Below are 15,182 nucleotides of genomic sequence, written 5' to 3'. Positions count from 1 at the left end.
ATGTGTTATATGTATTATATATGATAAACTATAAAATATTAAATATGAGCATTTGTAATTAAACTATAATATCTGTAACAAAAGCAGGTGAACAGTTATCTGTTACTTTAACATATACATGTATATTGAAGAAGAGAACACGCATAACAGAATATAAAACAAGAAGATGAAGATCAATGTTATGGAAACTTTTTTTTCTTGGTAACATAGAGTGAAATCAAAAGCACTTTAAAATGCTTAAATGTTTTATTTATCATCTTTGTTGCTGAATGTGAAATGACTATGAAAGTGTAGGAAGAGAATAATAGTTTTCTTTATTAAGTACACAGTTAAAAATATGCCCATCTCAAAATGAAATATAGTTTTTGTTGTTAGTCAGTATATATTAGTAACTAGATACATGTGTATTAGTATGTTATACTAACATTCCATGCAAATTCCAGGCAATAAGCAATTGCTACTCTCGAAAAGAATTACCAGTGATTCTTAAGTGCCAGAAACAACTTTTATTCTTACAATGTGTCTTAATCACCCAGTGCTGCTATAACAGAAATACCACAAGTGGATGGCTTTAGCAAAGAGAAGTTTATTCTCTCACAGGCCAGCAGGCTACGTCCAAATTCAGAGCGTCAGCTCTAGCGGAACGCCGTCTCTGTCGGCTCTGGAGGAGGGTCTGCGTCATCAATCTTCCCTTGGTCTGAGAGCATCCCAGCACAGGAACTTCAGATCCAAAGGACGCGCTCTGCTCCTGGCACCTCTTTCTTGGTGGTATGACGTCCCCATGTCTGTCTGCTAGCTTCTCTCTTTTATATCTCAAAAGAGATTGGGACAAGGACTAGAAAGCAGAAGGGGACAGGAAAGCTGGTGATAGGGAACCCAAGTTGAGTAAGGACAGTGTTGATGTGTTGTGAGGTTGTTAACCATTGTCACAGGGTAACATGTGTACTAACCGTTTAATGAGAAACTGTTTTGTTCTGTAAACCTTCATCTAAAGTGAGAATAGCAGCACAATTGTAAGAGCGTAGTCGATGTCACTGAACTGTGCGTGCAGAAATTTTTGAAATGGTGTTTATCTTTGGCTATGTATATTTTCACCAAAAAAAAAAAAAAAAGGTCGAGAAGGGAGAGGGTTGACATGTCGTGGGGTTGTTAACCAATGTCATAAAACAATATGTGTACTACTGTTTCATGAGAATCTATTTGTTTTATAAACCTTCACCTGAAGTGCAATAAAAAAAATTTAAAAAAAAAGAGACTGGCTTAAGATACCATCTAATCTTGTAGATCTCATCAATATAACTGCCGCTAATCCATTTTATTAGATCATAGTGATACAGTTTATAACACATAAGGAAATTGCATCAGATTACAAAATGGTACACAATCGTACAATACTGGGAATCATGACTCAGCCAAGTTTACAGATATTTTTGGGGAACACAATGCAATCCATGACACAAGGTAAAAGTAGACGCATTTTAAGTTCTTCAGAATTTGTTCAAACTACTGAGTTTTGAGGTAGTTTATTTTTACTGAAACGTAATGGAAGGCTAGTTTGCATTTTTCTATTATTACATATTGCTTTTGTTTATTTTCCCCTTCCCTTCCTGTCTTTCATTAGTTAAGTCATTTTTTTTTCCTTCTGATTTGAAAGGTAGAGTTTGTTGCTGCTATTTTTGGTTTGTTTTTCAATTCAAGTGATTATGCCTAATTATAAAGACCTATGTCCCCATTTATCTTCCTCTATAACTTTCTGAAATTTATCACTACCCAATATTTTTCTACAAACAAGACCATTACTTTAGACACTTTTCATCATCCTTTGTTCTTGGCATCCTAATTTACACCCAACCCTGAAGATCTGTCTTGGTTTTATGGAGAGTTTAAAAATATTGTGTCATTACCTTTTTAGACAATGATTCAAAAAAACAAAACAAAACCCACTGCCATCAAGTCAATTCCGACACTTTAGTAAATGCTCTGCTTATCCTATTCCTAGTTTTTTTTTTGTTTTTTTTTTTGATACCAGCACTGATGTTGAGAAGTATGCTATCAATTAGATTTTTGTTTGTTTGAAGGTGATCTGATCTTTCTCTAAAGAAGATTTTAGTATTTTTTCCTTGTGTTTGATATTCTTAAATTTTATCTTAAATAATGTGTATAGGTGTGTATGTTCCAAACTAGTCCAGAGAGACTGGTCCAAAAATCTCAGCTTCCCTTCCCAGGAAAGGGAACCCAGCTATTTCTCGCAGCCATTTCTCTCTCATCCCCATTTACCCGGAGCCAGGTCTGTTAATACAGATCCCTTCTCTATTTCTTAGGTCCAATAATTCAATGGAATGACTCACAAACTGTAGGGAAATGCCTATACTAACACAAAAGGGAAGTCTGGGAGGGGTCTTGGTACAGAGCTTTCTTGGTATAGAGCTTCCATGTCCCCTGGGGATGTACTTACCCTGCTTACAGCAGAATGTTCCTGCTTTCCAACCTGAAAGCTCTGGTGAGTCTTTGTTTTCCAAGGCCTTTATTGGCCTCACCACATAGCCTCCTGAGGAGATCCCTCTTAATTGGTAGCCGCACCCCCCCCCCATTGGCCTCAGGTGCAGTCCTGCTCTCAGAAACTGGGACCAAAGGCCAAATTGTTTACAGCAAAAAGGCTCCCCCTCACAGTGTATTAAAAGAATAATACGCCATGAACAAATGTAGTAAAAGAACAATATTATGACCAAGTAAATTGTATTCCTGAAATCTGAGATATTTTTAACATTGTTGTCTGGTGCCGTTGAATCGATTCTGACTCATAGTGACACGATGTGACAAAGGAGAACTGCCCCATAGGCTATAATCTTTTTTTTTTAATTTTTTTTATCTTATTTTATTTTATTTTATTGTACTTCAGGTGAAGGCTTACAGAACAAATAGTTTCTCATGAAACAGAAGTACACATGTTGTTTTATAACATTGGTTAACAACCCCACAACATATCAACCCTCTAACTTCTCAACATCTTTTTTTTTGGTGAAAATACACATAGCCAAAGATACACCATTTCAAAAATTTCTACATGCACAGTTCAGTGACATTGACTACGCTCTTCCAATTGTGCTGTTATTCTCACTTAAGATGAAGGCTTACAGAACAAAATAGTTTCTCATTTAACAGTTACTACAAATGTTGCCCTATGACAATGGTTAATAATCTCACAACACATCAAAAATATCCTTACTCAACCTTGGGTTCCCTATCACCAGCTTCCCTGTCCCCTTCTGCTTTCTGGCCCTTGTCACTGTACTCCTGTACCTCATTAGTCTCATTTGGTTTTACGGGGCTGTCCACTCCCAGGCTGAACGGTGATCCTAGGAGGTAACTTCCCCACTGAGCTGAAAGGGTGTCTGGGGGCCATACTCTCAGGGTTTCTCCAGTCTCCTTTAGGCCAGTAAATCTGGGCTTTTTTTTTGTGAGTTAGGATTATGCTCTACATCCTTCTCCAGCTCTGTCCAGAACCCTCTGTTGTGATCCTGGTCAGAGCAGTCAGTGGTAGTAGCCGGGCACCATCTAGCTGTACTGGACTCAGTCCGGTGGAGGACTTGGTAGCTGTGGACAATTAGTCCTTCGGACTAATCTTTTCCTTGTATCCTGTTCTCTTCATTCTCCCTTGCTCCCGAAGGGATGAGACCAGTGGAGTATCTTAGATGGCCGCTCACAGGCTGTTAAGACCCCAGACACTACTCACCAAGGTAGAATGTAGAGCATTGTCTTTATAAGCTGTGTCATGCCAATTGAGCTAGATGTTCCCTGAGACCATGGTCCCCAGATAGGCTATAATCTTTATGGAAGCAGATCACAGGTCTCTGTTCTGTAAAACCCCTGGGTGAATTTGAACCACCAAACTTGAATATCAGTTTCTATACTGCCCCTGAAGACTTTGGCAAACATACTCAGGTATTTCTTAGCATAGGCCTAGCTTGCATCATCTTGTATGGCAACTCAGTTCAAGTACACATAGACTATTTCCAGGTCTGTGAACCTCAATGCATAAACATGTCTAGACATGCCTGATAATCCAGCAGTGACTAGAGGAAGACTATGGCTCAAACTAAGATTTCATGATACCTGTTTTTCTTTATTTCAGCCCTGAACCTAGCAGTGGCCTGTACACCACAAATGCTTTGTCCCAGGACATTACTGCTCAATGCTAGTTCCTTGAGATACTTCCTGTTTTGCATGCATATAATCTTACTTTTGGAAGGTCTGAAATCCAGTTCAAGATGTTTTGCAAACAACAAATTAGAGTGTCCTATTCAGGCATATTATAAGAAGGTTATTTCATAATTCAAAAAGCTTCATTAGAAAATATTGAATTGATGTTTAAAATAGAGTTCCTTTGTAACTGAATCTATTCTGGTTGTATTTTTAGTGGGAAAGAAAATATTTTCTGTTAGGTGAGACCGAATAAGTTATGTCACTGGAAAAGGTGATTTTTAAATAAATTTGTATCAAATTACCTTTTCAGTGATTTGTATTCTAGTGATAAACATCTTCTTACAAAATTTTACTTTTTAACAAACCTAAATTATTCATATATATATATAGAACTCCATATATATTAGAACTCTTACTAGTATGGCAGGCTACCAATTCCTCCACTTCTTAACAATATAGACAAATATACTGGAGGCTAAGAGGTGGTCAAGGAGCTTTGGTGGCACAGTGGTTAAGTGCTTGGCTGCTAATCAAAAGGTCAGCAGTTCAAACTCACCAGCTGCTCTGTGGGGAGAAAGATGTGGCAGTCTGCCTCCATAAACATCTGACTCGAAAGCAACAGTTTTTTATTTTTTTTTTTGGTTTTTTTTTTTCAAGTGTTAGTCATCTACCAAGCATTACATGAAAATTATAAGAAGGGAAGTTTCCCACTAATGTATTTCACATGTACCTTTTTACCATGTGGTATTCCATTATTTTACCAAATACTTTTTTGCATCTTAGGCATATTCAGGTCTTAATAAATACAATAAACACCTCAGATGTTAAAATAGGACATTATTTTATATAGAATCTTAAAAATATTTAAATGCTCATAAATTCTAATGGATTGTATACTAGTGCACCAGTCAAAGTTGTATTGAATATCTGAATCCCTGTTCTACTTCTTTACCTAAAGCCCTTTGGCGGGCCTAGCAAACTGGGAATATTAAGGCCAAGGAGATCAATCTAGGCCAAATGCTTCAAACTGTTAAGATCCCAAGACAAAATACACAGACATCAGAAAAATGATTTTGAGCTTCTTTTCAGTCCCCAGGCAATGATACCAACAGTTAAAACTACTTATAAACTGACTTCTACTTTTCTACTTACAAATTATCATAGACAAAAATACTAAGCACACAAGCTCTGTTGAATACTTTTGGTCACATGATATTCTTCCCCTCCCAGTTTCATCATTGGTCTATGACTTAAACTACTTAACTTATCCTGCAGACCTTCCCATAACATAGAACTATATGTCATTTATTGTTGGAAGAGTTCTTCTTTATGAGGATTGTGGTAGTGTTGTCTACTGGACCTAAATGGTATGTGCTCAAATTCTCATTTTTTTTTGGCTCATGTCAATTTTGTGGTCCACAGAATGTAAATACTTTCACTTTCTCCATGCCTATCCCTTCAGGAGATATTGGTTTCCTCTACATGATCCCTTAAATTTTCTGATTTCTTGCATTCTATTTTTATTAATTCATTCTGCACTTTAGTATCATTACACATTGTTCTCCTCTAATAAGATAAAGACTTCTTGTCATTGCTCCTGTTTATGCACCTTGAAACACATTATGAACCTATCTGTTTTGTCAAAGTAATATTCTTCAGTATCATATTTCACTATTTGGAATGAAGCCATTAGCTATGTACAGTAGCAAGTTACCCTTGGGTTGACTCAAGCTCATTTTCTCTTTCACACTAAAGGAGATTATCTACCCAAAGCAGTACAGATAGGTGGAATGGTCTGAAACAGTGACAGAAAATCATTATTACTAGAGAGGTAAATAAAGTGAAACATCTTCCACTGAGAGACCCTCCTAGCAAGCTCCTGTATATTTGTGTTCTTTATTCTTAATGTCCCTTATTTCTATATGACCATTATTTTAATCACTGTGTTAAGAAATGACTGTGGATGGAAATGGAAAGCCATTTATCTAAAACCACAGCTATCCAGAAATCAGCTTCTAACAGCAAAAATTCTTTAAATTAAAAAAAAAAAAGCATACATAAAACTTGAGTGAAAATTACTTGGATTTACAATCAAAGTCTATGAACTCTTAATTTATCTACAATTCTACAAGCATAATCCACTCATTTTCAGATCAACTACAGAAAAATATAAGTAACTCTCTCCTCAAATTTAATATATTTCACTTCACTTTAAAGCAAAGTAAACATATTAAATAAAATTTTAAATATATAGAAAAAAACACCTTTAAAAATTCTATTAATGTTTTAAAATTCTTTCTGATTTTTTCTATGTATGCACCTTTCAAGTAAATGCTGTAGGTTTTTATTATATATTCTTAACCATTTATCACTGAATATTATATAAAATAATTTTTTTGTTGGCCATTATAACTATTTTTATGTCTGCATAATAATATTTCTAAACATCTGCATTCTAAGGTTCAGGGACAAAGGAAAAGAGGGTTAGAAGAGGAATAAAGGAAAAGAGGAGAAAGAAAGAATTTGTTGTTGTTAGGTGCCATCAAATCAGTTCTGACTCATAGGGACTCTGTGTACAACAGAACAAAACACTGCCCAGTCCTGCACCATCCTTACAATTGTTGTTATGCTTGAGCCCATTGTTGCAGCCACTGTGTCAATCCATCTCGTTGAGGGTCTTCTTCTTTTTCACTGACCCACTACTTTACCAAGCACGTTATCTTTCTCAAGTGACTGACCCCTCCTGATAACATGTCCAAAGTATGTGAGACATAGTCTTGTAATCCTCGCTTGTAAGGAGCATTCTGGTTGTACTTCTTCCAAGACAGATTTGTTTGTTCTTTTGGCAGTCCATGGTATATTTGATATTCTTCTCTGTCATGGATTGAATTGTGTCCCCAAAAAATATCCATCAACTTGGCTAGGTCGTGATTCCCAGTATTGTATAATTGTCTACCTTTTTGCCATCTGATGTGATTTCCCTATGTGTTGTAAACTCTATCACTATGGTGTAATAAGATAGATTAGTGGGAGTTATATTGATGAGGTCTACAAGATTAGATAGTGTCTTAAGCCAACCTCTTTTGAGATATAAAAGAGAGAAGTGAGCAGAGAGACATGGGAACCTCATATCACCAAGAAAGCAGTGCCAGGAGCAGAGCGTGTCCTTTGGACCTGAGGTTCCTGCACAGAGAAGCTCCCCGACCAAGAGATGATTGATGACAGGTACCTTCCTCCAGAGCCGACAGAGAAAGTTTTCCGCTGGAGCTGATGCCCTGAATTTGGACTTGTAGCCTTCTAGACTGTGAGACAGTACATTATTCTTTGCTAAAGCTATCCACTTGTGGTATTTCTGTTACAGCAGCACTAGATGATTAAGATATTGCCCAATACCACAGTTCAAAGGCATCAATTCTTCAGACTTCCTTATTTATTGTCCAGCTTTCGCATGCATATGAGACGATTAAAAACACCATGGCTTGGGTCGGGCGCACCTTAGTCTTCAAGGTGATATCTTTGCTTTTTAGCACTTTAAAGAGGTCTTTTGCAGCAGATTTGTCCAATGCAATGCATTGATTTCTTGACTGCTGCTTCCATGGGTGTTGATTGTGGATCCAAGTAAAATGAAATCCTTGACAACTTCAATCTTTTCTCCACTTATCATGATGTTGTTTATTGGTCCAGTTGGGAGGATTTTTGTTTTCTTTATGTTGAAGCGTAATCCATATTGAAGGCTGTGGTCTTTGAGCTTCCTCAGTAAGTGCTTCAAGTCCTCTTCACTTTCAGCAAGCAAGGTTGTGTCATCTGCATAACCCAGGTTGTAATGAGTCCTCCTCCAATCCTGATGCCCAGTTTTTCTTCATATATCTCAGCTTCTCGGATTATTTGCTCAGCACACAGATTGAATAGGCATGGTGAAAGGATACAATCTTGATGCACACCTTTCAGACTTCAAACCACGCAGTATCCCCTTGTTCTGTTCGAACGACAGCCTCTTGATCCGAGTACAAGTTCCCCATGATCACAATTAAGTGTTCCGAAATTCCCATTCTTCGCAATTTTATCCATAATTTGACTATGCGAAGGCATTCGACCATGTGGGGAAATAATAGTACAGTTGAAACAGAAAAAGGAGATAGAAGAAGAGGAAGTGGAAGACAACGGCAAGAAATACAGCCCCAATTTCCTACTTTTCAGCCATTGTACTAGAGAAATGAACTTATACCACTATAGCCTGCGAATCACTAATTGAGAAAAGGTGTATGTGTGTGTATGTACACTCTTATATTTCATCTCTGCCATTTCTAAGTCTCTTAGGGCTAAGTCTTGAGTCCTTTGAGATTTCAGTATACTGATAAAATGAATGGAAAAAGTAATTCTGGAATTTAGAGGAAGACAGATGAATCGCAGATTGCATATTTCATCAGCTGTCATCTCAGTTTCAATTTTTTCTTCAGGACAAATCTTCAAGGAAGTCAGCCTGTCTGCAAACCTTGACTTCATGATCTCTGTGGTATTTTGTACCATAAAAATAAATTGTAAAAAAGAAGCAGAAGAAAAAGTAACTGCATGCTGTATTTTTGTGTAGTGTCTGGGGAATATACACTAACTTTCTCTGCAATCCCATTACTTTTCAGTGCTTGCAAAGTCCAATGATGACTGGCGGTCTAGTTAGCCAAAGAATTGCAACATATTTTGCAGTTTACACTTTTTTAAATAATTGAAATGGCATTAGCAATACTTTCAAAGCATGAAAATGCATCCTGAAATCAAATGGCAGGGCTGTTATATACTGTTATTCAGTATATGTAGCAGAGACACTGAATTCAAGGTCCATTTCTACTACTTCCTGGCTGGGTGAACATAGTGCAATATACTTAACCACTCTGCATTTCAGTATTCTGTTTGTAAAAGAGATAACAGTACATATCTCATAGGATTGCTATGAAGATTGAAGGAGATAAACACTTAGCATAGTGCTAGCTTATAGAGAGTGCATTGAATAAATGCAGACAGTATTACTGTCATGTTTACTCTTATTATTCATAGTGTCACCAGTGTGAAATAGCTGAAGAAAAGGATTTGACACACCTGTAGGCTTCTAGAAGTATACCCCCCATACACTATTTAGTGTAGATTTTGAATACTCCTATTTTTCAGTAACCAATTTGGTTCTAAACTGCACATGCATACTAGTCAGATGAAGAAAAATGAAATTATAGATTTGTGAAATATTAAAATAAAATATATCTTGTATGTGGTCTCTCAGCATTTGAAAGAAGATTCTAAATTTATGATGGCAAATAATGGCCTGAATGAGCAGCAAATGGCCTAAATGACCAGAAACAGGCTGTCTCAACAGTCCCATACCAGAGATGCTGAGTAAAGCCAGCCACCTAAGGACCACTAAGCTAAGTGCCATCTGTTTCCCTCACAGAATGTCTGTGGTCTCTACATCTCCAGAACCATATCATGGAGATACCCAGAACTACTGCACCTCTGTGTCTGTTGCAAATCAGTATTGATGTAACACAAAAATGATACACCTTAAAAGTTATCTTAATACATGAGACTAAATGGGCATTGTCCAGAGGTGAGATGAGAAGGCAGAGAGGTTCAGGAGCTGGTTGAATGGACACAAGAAATTAGGGGTGGAAAGGAGGAATGTGCTGTCACAGTATAGTGAGAGCAATTAGGGTCACATAACAAAATACATATAAATTTTTGTATGAGAGACTAACTTGAATTGTAAACTTTTACTTAAAGTACAACAATAAAAAAAAGCAAAAAAAAAATCTTAAATTACTAGGGCTTTAAACTCAGGATAAAATACAATTTACTAATTCAAAATGTCTTTTGAATAGCTCAAGATAAAACCTAAATTATTAACATTTCATGAAAGGAAGGCTTCTAGTTCATATCAGTGATTCTCTTTCTCCTAATACAAGAAAATTGATACTTAATAACTGCAAAAGAAGTAATATCTGTGTAACTATTTATCGCAAAAAATTCATATCATTGTCATATGTCTAATGTCAATCAATTAAAATTTAATATATTAAATAAAAATGAGCTCCAAGTTCCCTACCTGCACTTGCTAAATGACAGTCATTCTACACATCTGCGACAACATAGGTAGTTTATCACAGAAATGCTGAAATCTACAAAAGCAGAAGATGCTAAAGGGCATTATTGTAAGAAATGGATTGTGGTGCATCCTTCAACAATTGCAGAAATACCCAGGGAAAATCATCACAAAGGCATTTGAGAAAGTTCTCAGAAGTGGATTAAAATTTAATTTCAGTATTATATAAGCACTCCTGAAGAATCAGGAATTGAGATTTCTCTGAGTAAGGTAAATCTCCACTAGGCATGGTATTACAACATAGAGAACAATAGAACTCTTCAGTCAGTAATAGCCATATATTACATATGTTGAAGGGGGAGAAAAACAACAACTGACATTTCTATCAATTAAGTTCTGGTACCATAAAATGAGAAAAAGAACTTTAATGAAAACGGAAGTATGTCTTTCATTCCAAGATCCTCACTTAAATCTTCTAGTTAGTCAGGTTTAAACTTCTACTTTTTAAACTGCCTTAGATCTTCTGAGTTGCAAATATATTCTCTTACTTTTAAGATGCAATTATCTTTCTAAATTTTTTAAGACTTCTGGGCAACTTATTTTTTTTCCACTGAAAAGAAGTGGAAAATTAAGTCAAATACCACTTTTTTTAAGCAAGGCTTTCAAATGGGATGTTTTAGTTTGCTTAATTTACTATAGATCAAAAAATATGTATTGCGTTGTAATAATCTGGTTTAAGTAGTCAAAATTAATGAATTGAAAGTCTCTCTTTTTTTTTTAATTGATGTAATTAAATGAAGTTTACATTTCAAGTTAGTCTCCCATACAGATTTTCTTTTTTTTTTTTAACATACATTGTTATGAGGCCCCAACCGCTCACCCCATTCTGGGACAGCACACTCCTCCCCTCTGCCCCTGATTCCCCATGAACATTCAACCTAACTCTCTCTGCCTTCCCCTCTCACCTCTGGACAGAAGCCTTTGGTCTCTTATATCTACTTATCTAAGAGGCACATTCTTCACGAGGATCACTTTTTGTCCCACAGTCCAGTCTGAAGAGTTGGCCTGGGAAATTGTTTTAGTTCTGGGGTGATGCAGAGACCAGGGGCCATGCTTTCTGAAGCACCTCCAGTCTTAGTCAGACCATTAAGTCTGGTCTTCTTACTAGTATTTGAGTTCTGCATCCCATCCTTCTACTGCTCCATCAGGGACCCTCTGTTGTGTTCCCTGTCAGGACGTTCATTGGTGGTAGCTGGGCACCATCTAGTTCTTCTGGTCTCAGGCTGATGAAGTCTCTGGTTTATGTGGCCATTTTGTCTCTTGGGCCAATACTTTCCTTGTGTCTTTGGTGTTCTTTGTTTTCCTTTACTCCAAGTGGTTGGGACCAGTTGATGTATCTCAGATGGCATCTTGCAAGCTTTTAAGACCCCAGATGCCACTCACCAAAGTAGGATGCAGAAGATTTTCTTAATAAGGTTTGTTATGCCGATTGACATAGATGTCCCCTGAAAGCATGGTTCCCAGACCCCGCATCTCTGCTACTCTGTCTCTCGAAGTATTTGATTGTATTGAGGAAACTTCTTAGCTTTCGTTTAGTCCAGTTGTGCTGGCTTCCCCTGTAGTGTGTGCTGTCCTTCCTTTCACCTAAGATCATTCTTATCTACTATCTAGTTAGTGAATAACCCTCACGCTTCCTCCCCACCCCCGTAACCATCAAAGGATGTTTTCTTCTGTGTTTAAAACTTTTCTTGAGTTCTTTTAATTTGGTCTTATACAGTATTTGTCCTTCTGTGTCTGACTAAATTCACTCAGCATAATAAATTCTAGCTTCCACCAAGTTATACAATGTTTCACAGCTTCATCATTGTTCTTTATCGTTGCATAATATTCCATTGTGTGGATATACCATAATTTGTTTATCCATTCGTCCATCGATGGGCACTTAGGTTGCTTCCATCCTTTGGCTATTGTGAACAGTGCTGCGATGAACATGGGTGTGCATATATCTATTCGTGTGATGGCTCTTGTTTCTCTAGGAGAAAGTCTCTCTTTCATAAAATAATTTGTATTTTCTATTTTAATGTATTTCTATCTTTAACATATTTCTACTTTTAAAAATCTTAGGATTAATCATCATTTTTGCACTTAGGAAAAGTTTTTAAATTACAAAATAGACAATAGATAAGTAGTAACTTTGGTGAAGGGTAAGACAGTACACAATACTGGGGAAGCCAGCACAACTTGTACAAGCATAGGTCATGGAAGCTCCATAGACACATCCAAACTCCCTGAGGGACCAAATTGCTGGACAGAGGGCTGCGGGGACCATGGTCTTGGGGAACATCTAGCTCAATTGGCATAACACAGTTTATAAAGACAATGTTCTACATTCTACCTTGATGAGTAGTGTCTGGGGTCTTAAAAGACTATGAGCAGCCATCTAAGATACTCCACTCGTCTACACCTTCAGGAGCAAGGGAGAATGAAGAAAACAAGAGAGAAGGGAAAGATTAGTCCAAAGGACTAATGGACCACAACTACCACAGCCCCCACTAGACTGAGTTCAGTACAACTAGATGGTGCCCGGCTACCACCACTGACTGCTCTGACAGAGATCACAATAGAGGGTCCCAGACAGAGCTGGAGAAAAAATGTAGAACAAAATTCTAACTCATGAAAAAGACCAGACTTACTGGCCTGACAGAGACTGGAGAAATCCTGAGAGTATGGCCCCCAGACACCCTTTTAGCTCAGTAATGAAGTCACTCCTGAGGTTCACCATTCAAAGATTAGACAGCCCCATAAAACAAAATGAGACTAATGGGGGCACAGCAGTCCAGGGACAAGGACTAGAAGGCAGGAGGGGACAGGAAAGCTGGTGATAGGGAACCCAAAGTTGAGAAGGGACAGTGTTGACATGTCGTGGAGTTGTTAACCATTGTCATAAAACAATATGTGCACTGTTAAATGAGAAACTATTTATTCTGTAAACTTTCATCTAAAGCACAATTTAAAAAAAAATTACAATGGCAGCATGTTACTAACAAAATTTTATTAAAAAATAGAAGGAAAACCAAGTGCTATAATTGCTATTATTTTAAAATGCCCTTTAATTAGAATGTGAATCATCATGTCATGATTTTAGCTCTCTATCAGTGACTAATTTATTTCATTTATTGTAATTTTGTGTTACTGAAATCATACCTTGGTATCAATTCTGACTTGTGGCCATAGGCTGCAGCAGAATGTTAATTCACCATACCACAATCATGCCTCATTGATCATGAAGGGGATTACTCACAAGACCAGGGATAAGTTACTTGAAAATAATCATCTATATTATTAAAACAATTTTGAAAATCAGGAGTATAACTGTATTCATGATGGACAACACACTATTAGCATCATCATATGTAATTTAGATTCATAGGCTTTAGAACATATTTAAAAAGTACAAAATACCATTAGGCATCATCAGCTTTTATCTTTTAGCTTCTAATGATACATTATAATAAAAGTAATAAAAATCTATTATTCCTTGGAAGCCAAATCCTATGAGGTATAAATGTTATATAAAATATAATACATACAACACTATATAAAAATGCAAGAGACCCTAAACATGGAAGGAGCTTTGTCCATTATTGTTCACCTCATCCAAGTTTATGACCTTCTTCAAGGTTCATAGCGCAGGATCACTCAGACTCAGGAACTGCAATTTTCTGCTCCAGCCTTGAGCAAGAGGGCTCTCTTAACCTTTCTTAAGAATAGGGAGGACTCAAGCTCACTGAAATCCTTAAAAGTGCTCATTCAACTCAAATATATGAAAGTCCTGACTCACCATCCCCAAGAGCTCTGAGATTAAAGAAAAAGAAAAATTTATGAGCCTTTAATTATACATTAGGGGATTGTGCTCAATATGAAGGTTTTATAGGGCCTTAATCCAATTTGAGAGTAAAGAACAGAACCTTGGATGCATCCCAAGAAATAAAGATGTTCTCTCTCTCTCTTTCTCTCGCTCTCCCTCTCTCTGTCTCACATACACACAAACACACACACAAACTGTTCATGGTTTACAGTAAAACAGACAAGCATAAAAGTTTTGATAGATTGCTGTTATTTATTGAATTGTGTCCCCTGAAAAGATATGCTGAATCTTTGCACCTGTGAATGTGACCCTGTTTGGGAATAGGGTTTTTCATATGTTCATGAGGTCATACTATAGGAGGATGAGGCAAAAACCTAATCCCTTCTGAATGGTGTCTTAAGGGGAGTACAGTCACACAGAGAGGCACACAAAAGGAGAAGAAACCATGTGAGGATCCATCTACAAGCCGAGAAATGCCAGGTTGACAGAAACTGAAAGAGACAAGAATGAGCTTTTCCTAGAATGGACCACGCATAGTACAGCCAACATCCTGAATTCAGACACGTAGCGTCCAGAACTGTAAAGCAATAAATTCCTGTTCTTTAAAGTTGCCCAACTGTGACATTTTTGTTATAGCAGCAATAGGTAAATAAGAGTTACCTAATGGCCCCTAAAAGTATCCAAGTTCTAATTCCTGGACCTGTGAACATTATCTAACATGGCAAAAAGGGATTTTGCAGATCTAATTAAGAATTGATGCCTTTGAATTATGGTGTTGGCGAAGAATACTGAATATACCATGGAGTGTCAGAAGAACTAACAAATCTGCCTTAGAAGAAGAACTGCCAGAATGCTCCTTAGAAGCAAGGATGACATACTTTGGACATGTTATCAGGAGGGATCAGTCCCTGGAGAAGAACATCATGCTTGGCAAAGCAGAGGGTCAGAGAAAAAGAGGAAGACCTTCAACGAGATGGATTGACACAGTGACTGCAACAATGTGCTCAAGTATAACAACAATTGTGA

Source organism: Trichechus manatus, unplaced genomic scaffold (genome assembly GCF_000243295.1).
Source record: "Trichechus manatus latirostris isolate Lorelei unplaced genomic scaffold, TriManLat1.0 scaffold00085, whole genome shotgun sequence".
NCBI lineage: Eukaryota > Metazoa > Chordata > Mammalia > Sirenia > Trichechidae > Trichechus > Trichechus manatus.
The sequence above is the reverse complement of the archived record's forward strand: the minus strand, read 5'-3'. Positions refer to the sequence as shown.